General features: G+C 36.9%; 1 non-coding gene across 1 annotated transcript; it reads left to right on the plus strand.

Annotated features, from left to right (window-relative positions):
• Window positions 1–1,992: 1,992 nt before the first annotated feature.
• On the plus strand, window positions 1,993–2,099 carry LOC128287110 (small nucleolar RNA R71). Its single transcript, XR_008277810.1, has one exon. It is a non-coding gene; the product is annotated as a small nucleolar RNA R71 (small nucleolar RNA).
• Window positions 2,100–8,714: the final 6,615 nt, after the last annotated feature.

Below are 8,714 nucleotides of genomic sequence, written 5' to 3' on the forward strand. Positions count from 1 at the left end.
TTGCCTCTCAAGAAGCGCATATTTATAGTCTAAGCTCAACTTACCTCTCCATTGAATGGTCATGGTGGTTCAAGGAGCTTATACTCCTCATTCCTGTTATCATTCTCATCAAAACAAGGTTTTAGATGGGTGTTGTTTACCTCAAAAGTGCCGAACTTGGGATGACTTACCTCGACTGTACCGAATGGGAAAATGCCAAGTATCTTAAGAGAGATTCCTTCATTCGGTGTGGTAGTGACAATGTGAGGATCTGCAGCATCTAATAAGACTTTATCTCCAACCTTAAGTTGTTGTGGGAAGGTGTTGAGCTTGTTCGCATAGTTCTAGATTATCATGCGTTCTTAGTTTATTTGTCCTCCATTCATCTAGCTCCTCGATTTGTAGCATTCGTTCATGAATAGGTCCTCTACCATTGCTTGAGAATGGCTCATGTACTTCCTTCAAACTCATTTCCTACAAAGCAGGTTGCACCATATTGTCAGTTTTAGTAGAATGGGTTAAACGATCATGCTCAATTTTCGATGTGTTGCCAGAATTACGAGCTTGAAGGGTGATTGTTTCGTCTCCCACACGGAGTGTGAGTTCACGTATGCTAACATCAATGATCGTTTTAGCAGTTGCTAAAAAAGGCTTTCCTAGAATTAAAGGAGTGTTGCTATCCTCTTCTATGTCTAGAACAATGAAGTCCACGGGAAATATAAATTTATCGATTTTAACTAGCACATCTTCAATAATACCCCTAGGAAATCTTATAGTTTTATCTGTTAAATGAATGCTTATCCTAGTCTGTTTGGGTTTCCCAAGACCTAATTATTTGAACATTTTGTAGGGCATGACGTTAATACTAGCCCTTTTAATTAAGTAAGGAATTGTAAAACTCTCTAGATCTTTTAATTTGTTCGGTAGCTTATTTTGCAGAATAGCTGAGCAAACTGTGTTTAGCTCCACATGCGACGCCTCGTCCAACTTCCGCTTGTTTGCTAAAAGCTCCTTTAAAAATTTCATTGCGTTTGGCATCTGTGATAGAGCTTTAATAAATGGTAAGTTAATGTGTAATTTTTTTAAGAGTTTAAGGAATTTACCAAATTGTTCATCTGAGCGGTCTTTCCTTGTCGCGTTGGGGTATGGCACACGAGGTTTATATTCGACATCCACTGATTTGTTTTTATTATGACCTACCTCACCTTGGCCTCTGCTTACCATAGTTTTTTGCATCGGTTCTGGCTAAGGCTCAATGAATCCTTCTTCATCTTGAACATTAATCGCGTTGAGTTGTTCCTTGGGTTGGGTTCAGTATTACTTGGCAAGCTACCTTGTGGTCGTTCGGAGATTAGTTTGGAAAACTGGCCTATCTGAGTTTTGAGCCCTTGGATCGACGCTTGTTGATTTTTAAGTGCTGTCTCGGTGTTCTGGAAACGAGTTTCTGACATTGATATAAACTTTGAGAGCATCTCTTCAAGGTTTGTCTTCTTTTCCTGTTGGTAGGGTGGTTTTTGGTAGCCTGGAGGTGGTCTCTAATTTCCTTGGCCTCCCCATGAGAAATTTGGGTGGTTCTTCAACCTGTATTGTAAGTGTTACTATATGGATTGTTTTGAGATCGAGAATTATTACCCATGTAATTTAACTGCTAGTTATCCATGTTGTGGCCATAAGGTTGGTATTCTGAATTGCTTGATCCACCTCTACTTGCTTCACACTGCATTACTGGGTGAACCTGTGAAGAACTAAGAAAACCATCAATTTTCTTTTTTAATAGTTCAACCTAATTAGAGAGCATGGTGACCGAATCGACGTTATAAACACCAGTTGTTTTCGTTGGTTTTGTCCTCATGACTTGCCACTGATAGTTATTCAGTGACATCTCCTCTATAAACTCATAAGCATCTTCAGGTGTTTTATTATTGATGGTTCTACCAGCAGCTGCATCAACCATTTGCCGAGTCGAAGGATTCTAGGCCATTATGGAATGTTTGAACCTGAAGCCAAAGCGGTAACCCATGGTGAAGGCACCTTCTCAGTAAGTCCTTGTATCTCTCCCATGCATCGTAAAGAGTTTCTAAGTCAATTTGCACAAACGAAGAGATATCATTACGTAATTTGGCCATTTTAGCCGGCGGGAAATATTTTAATATGGTCATTTTTTCCCAAGTAGTGATTGACCCTCGTGGTAATGAGTTCAACCACTTTAGCTTTGCTTTATTGAAAAGGGAATAACCGAAGACGAATGGCATCATCAGAAACACCATTAATTTTAAATGTATCGCATAGTTCCAAGAAGTTTGCTAAGTGCGCGTTGGGATCCTCATCCTGCAAACCATCAAACTGAACAAATTGTTGTATCATCTGAATAGTGTTGGGTTTTAGTTCAAAAGTATTTGTAGCTACAGCAGGTCTAACTATGCTCGATTCTATTCCTATTAAAGAAGGTTTAGCATAATCATACATAGTGCGTCAAGCAGGATTTTGATTAACCGCAATTACAGGAGGTAGCTGATTGTCTTGGTTTTCAGCCATCTCTTCGGTTGGGGGTTGAGTATCGTCCTCTTACTTATTCTTTGTGTATCTTAAGCATCGCCTTATTTCTCTTTGGTTTCTACGAACTGTGTGATCGATTTCTTCGTCAAAAAGTAGTGGTCCTGACCTGTTTCTTCTAGTCATAAACTATAAAAACCTGCCAAGAGAAAGAAAAAGTAAATTAATAAATAATAATAAAAAAATAAAATTAAAGTGCAAGAAAAATAAATGGCTAAAGTAATAAAAATTGAGTGTTCCTAATATCTTAGTTCCCCGGAACGACGCCAAAAACTTGATCGCAATTTTCGTGACAAGTAAGTTTTAGATATTTATAATTAATTGTTCTTGAAACTAACTATTATCACGATGTAGGCAAGTGTACCTATCAAACAATAGTATAGTTTTAGCAAGACCGGATTGTCGAACCCAAATGAACTAAAAGTACTAGTAATGACTGTCTTTTTATTATCTAGCCTAAGAATAAAGGGATTTTGTTTTAACTAACTAATTAACTAATCTAAGAATTCACAGAGAATGGAATTGGGGGATTACTTTTGGAAAATGATTGAATTAAGACAATACCTAAGGAAAAATCCACCTAGACTGTACTTGTTATTCTGGCTCCGAATCAGACTATTTATTCATTTAACTTGTTCTGTAGAGATCCCTAAGTTATGTTCTTATCCCTATTCAAGACTAATAACGTCTAATCCCTAGATTGAATAATTGAGACTTTTCTCTAATTAACACTTTAGGGTTGCATTAACTCGATGGATTCCCTTATTAGGTTTCACCCTAATTCGGCAAAATCTTGTCACCCTATGTCTAGGTGCACAAACAACTCCGCTTAATTATGACAAATGTACTCTTAGACAGGATCTATTCCTCCTCTAAAAAAGAGCTTATCTTGAATCAGTATCCTGGGTGATCAAAACAAGAATTAAGAACACATAATTAAGAACAAGTTAAATATTTATCATATAATTTAGAAAATAATAACAAGATTCGTCTTAGGTTTCATTCCCCTTAGGTATTTAGCGAATTTAGTTCATAACTAAAAAGGAAAACATCTCAAAAGAATAAACAATACAAAATATAAAGGAAACCCAAAACTCCTAAAGGGAAATTGAGGGGAGATCTTCAGTCTTGATGGTGACTCTGGCTTCTGAGCTGGATCAATCGGGTTCATTCGAGTAATTCTTTCCTTCCTCTCCGTGCCCCTCTTTTCGCTTCCTTGAAGGCATATTCATAGGCTTTAGAATGCCTAAAAACCCTTAAAATTAGCCTTTTTGAATTGGACTCAACTTGGGCTCAGTAGGGACACGCTTGTGTAAATCGTGCTTCGAATCAGCCAAATTGACACCGGCCGTGTGGTCTGCCCGTGTGAGGAAGTCCAGGCCGTGTTGATTTCGTAATTTGGCCCATTTTCTCTGTTTTTGGCACGTTTCTTGTTCCTTTCACTCTCTTATACTCTCCTAAGTATGAAACATGAAATTAAAGCATTAGAAGCATCAAATTCACAAATTCTAAGGAAAATCATCCATAAAATGTGTTAAGCATGGGGTGAAAATATGTATATTTTATGATTTATCAAGCTGCCAATCACATAATAGCTTAAAGCCGTCGGTTGGTCCATAGTCATCACCGACCATACAACCCTAACAAATCATATACTTCCTCCAAATCAATGATCTCATCCCCCATGCAGCATAATATCACATGAATGCAAACATATCATAAATAGCATACAATAACAACCATATAACTTGTAAGGGCATTTTAGTCATTTCACACTTTGAGGGCATAATGGTCATTTTGTAAATCGGTGTTTGGGTACACTTACCGACCTATTCATAGCTCCACAGTCGTCTCACGTGACTCGTGTAACTCCTTTCCAATCTAAACATACAGTTGGGCCTAAAGCCCATTACGAAGCCCAAGTGGGGCCTACATGTTCATATGGCCCACTAAGCCCAAAATCAACCTTAGCCATGTGAACAACACAACCCGATCTAATATTTCCACATATCCATGACAAAACCCGATGGGGCCCAGAGCCCATTGGGCCACATGTCCCACTTCAGCCCAAAATCAGCCTAACCCATAAGATCGCTCAAGGCGGCCTCTACTATCGTATCAGATTTTCCACACGTGCGTTCGCACGCTTGTGTGGCAACTACTATCGTACTTTCAGCTTTTCAGCATTTCAGAACTTTAACTTTTTGTTGTTTTATGTTCTATTAGTGTGGGTACACAACTTTTTTGAAACCGCACTCAAATCCACAAGTTCAGAACCTATAATCAGTCAAGAGCTGCAGTTAATCTTTCCACTGATAAAGATCCTAAAACACTTATTCCCAAATCGCTAATAGATACCCACCTTGACTGAATCTACTTATACTTTTCTTAGACCGTTTGATTATGAATCATTCTCACCTCCTTGTAGATTATCTGAAACACAAGCGTAATCCGTAAATTTATCAATGTCTAAAAAAAGTTAATCCTATGCTAACCCAAGGAAAAGATACATGCCCAAGAGAGAAATGACAATCGGCCAACACTAGAACCACAAGTCCATTTACCTCAAATAATCGATTAGAAGATAAGTAAATCTCCACCACAATTGTATCCCTTGAAAACCCTTTCATATCTTGCGAGGCTAAAATCCACACAACCTCTTTAAGAGAAAGATTTGGCGATAAAAAGAGAACAGTTACTCGATTAAATCAATGGAAAGGAAAGTGTTATGAAAACCATTTAGAAAGAACAAGAAGGGTGGCGAGTAACTTATTGGATGTTGGAGAACATTTATGAAACCAGAAACAAAACCCCAAGGGTGGATCAATGTTATATTCAGCCACCAAAACTAAAAATCAGCACTGAAGAGAAAAGAAAACAGGGAGGAAGAGAAATGTAAAAGTCGACTAAGAAAACTCAATTGGCAACGTGAGTGTCTGGCCAACAGGAATAAGGTAATCGGTTTCTAGGTATATGAAAAGAAATGAAGAAATTTGAAAGAGAAAGAAAGAAGTGCTCCGTTTAGAAGTGAAAGGACCAAAGAGGAAAGGAAAGAATCAAGAAGAGAAGAAGTGAGGGAGAAATCGGCCAACAGTAAAACAAGTAGGTTAGGCACAAAAGATGGCCTAAATGGTATCGCAAATTCGCTAAAAAATGTAGAGTGTAACCGAGAGTAGAAAGTCTTGAAATCAAAAGGCAAAGGAACAAAAACTAGAGAAGAAAACAAGAGAACCCTTTTAGCAAGATTCGGCTATCACTAAAACAACACTCCAAAGTGAAAATGACCCAATTTCCCCCTTTAGCCGAATTTGCATATTCAATTTCCCTAATCAGCTTTAAACTCTCCAAATTTGAAATCCATGATTCTCTCCACCAACTCTCCCCCATATCCATGACCACCCTTTTCAAGTTCCTTGATTTCCTCCCTTTGACCACTTCTACAACCACCTCAGTAGAGTTTGTATCCAATTTAAACACTTGCCGCCACATTAACAAAATAAATATTCCTTGCTTGTTATGGGATTCGAACCTAAGATCCCTTTCCACCATAATGACGCCACAACCACTAGACCACATGCTTCCTTGTGATAAATTTTAACTACTAATATTTATAAGGCCTACAAGCTAAAGTTAAGGTTCACTTAAGGGAAAAACTAAAATTTTGCTAAAGCCTAGATTTGAACCTAGGACTTCTCAGACATCCCCAAACACACCCAATTCACTTAATCTCCACATCAAACATGCAATTTTGTGTCACTTTCTTACTTAACTTAAATATTTATAAGCCGCCTACTAACAATTCCCATGTTCAAGGCCCAATACTTCTAGGCCCAGAATTTGGGTTGTTACAGCCTTGGATATGGTCGAGACTGACTTGGGCCATACGGCTATCCACACGACTGTGTGCCTTGGCTGCACTCAAACCTGACTTAAAATTGTAGGGTACCCTAGGGGAGACATGGCCATGTAACATGACCGTGTGTCGTTCACGGCTGAGACACACACTAGTGTGGACAAAAATAGGCCATTTGAATAGCCAATTTGCCACCCCAATTTGGGTCAACCTACAAGCATCAAACCAAACATATATGCACAACCATTTTAGCCAATATCTATACCAAACCATACATAATCCATGCTATAACATTATCAATCATTTCAAATCTCAATCCATCAATCAATTCATACCAAGACTTAAAAAAAATCATACCTAAACATATGGTCAATAAATCATTCAATCAAATGCTCAAAACTTACCAAAACTTCTCAACATTGACCATTTCTTTTGGCCAACCAAAAACATACCACAATTTCACATTACCATCACATATCATATACCATTATCAAACTATAAGTTCAAATAGAAACTAGCCACATCACATGGCTAAATATGTACATCACAAAACATAATTCCACAACTTCTAGCCTATACATGCCATACTTTAATATAAACATTTTCAAAGACCAAAATAAGGTTTGATAGTGTGGTAATGATCCTCAACGATCCCTGAGCTCACAATAGCTTTGATATCTATAAAACAATGCAAACACATACAAAGTAAGCTTTCAAAAGCTTAGTCAGCCATATACAAATAAACATATCATTCAAAGCAAATAAGTATCATCAAATCATTTATACTTTGTATACCAATGCTAACACAAATCTCATATTCAAATACTTACCTTTCATTATTAAATAGGCTATACAAAGTAAACATACCTGAATTTGATATGATTTCACAAAGTTATTCATTTTCCCAAATGCCCGTTTGAACTATTTGGAAACGTAAGGATACTTGGATAGATCAGAAAGTATATAAAATGCCGACATCCCAGACGTGGTCTTACATCTAATCAAACATCGATACCACTGTCCCAGACAGGGTCTTACACGAAATCTAATACAATACTGATGTCCCATACATGGTCATACACGTAAAACAGAAGTCGATGCCAATGTCCCAAATATGGTCTTACACGAAATCACATAACGAAATCCTATGTCTTGACATATGTATCCTAACTATTCCTAGGGTTCGTACGGGGCCTTTCAGACATCGGAACTTTGTCGATACTTTCTCAGATAGCATATATTGAGCTTGGACATTCATTTTTCACAATTCAATATCAAATGAATAATAATAATTCAATTTAAACAAGCTTATTTGTATATCGACTTACCTTGTACGAATTCGGATAAACTAAATCACCTACTTGACGACTTTCGACTTTCCCCAATCTAATTCTGTTTTCTTTGATTCTTGATCTATATAAATTCAAATTTGACTCATTTAATCACACAGTCATTCAAACAATCCATAAACACAAACTTAGGGTAATTTGCAATCTAGCCCTCACATTTTCACATTTTGACACTTTAGTCCCTAATTCACAAATTCACAAAATACACATAATTTGCATATACTCATGCTTGGTTGAATATTCATAGCTCTCATACAAGTCCACACATTTCATTTATTACACATATTAGTCGCTCAAAATAACATTTTAACAATTTAGCCCAAATTACTCAATTTCATCAAAAACCAAAGACAAAACACATAAACCCAACATCAAACTTTCATATTTCATCATATAACAACATAAAGCTCATGAATTCATCCATGGCACATATCGTACGGTGAGAAATGTCATGTTTAATCAAATCATAAGAGTTTGAAATATTTGATGAGTCAAAAATATTTGAATTTGAGATAGTGGAGATGGCTAGAATTCCTACAAGATTACGAGCTAGCGATTGATTATCATCCGAGAAAACCAAATGTTGTTGCTGATGCATTAAGCAGAAAATCTTTGTTTGTTCTATGTGCAATGAATGCTCAGTTGGCTCTACCTGATGATGAATCAATTGTAGCTGAGTTGAAAGCGAGACCGTTGTTTTTACAGTAGATTTGTAAAGAACACAAAGTTGATAATGAAATGTTAGCTAAAAAAGCTCAGTGTGATTCGAACCCCAACTTAGAGTTTCAAGTTGATTATGATGATTGTTTAAGATTCAAAGGCCGAATATGCCTTTCGAGAAATTCAGAGTTGATTTAGAAGATTTTGAATGAAGCACATAATAGTAGTTTAAGAGTTCATCTTAGAAGTACAAAAATGTATAATAATTTGAAACAGCTTTATTGGTGGCATGGTATGAAACGAGATATTTCAGAGTTCGT

Source organism: Gossypium arboreum, chromosome 13 (assembly GCF_025698485.1).
Source record: "Gossypium arboreum isolate Shixiya-1 chromosome 13, ASM2569848v2, whole genome shotgun sequence".
Classification (NCBI taxonomy): domain Eukaryota; kingdom Viridiplantae; phylum Streptophyta; class Magnoliopsida; order Malvales; family Malvaceae; genus Gossypium; species Gossypium arboreum.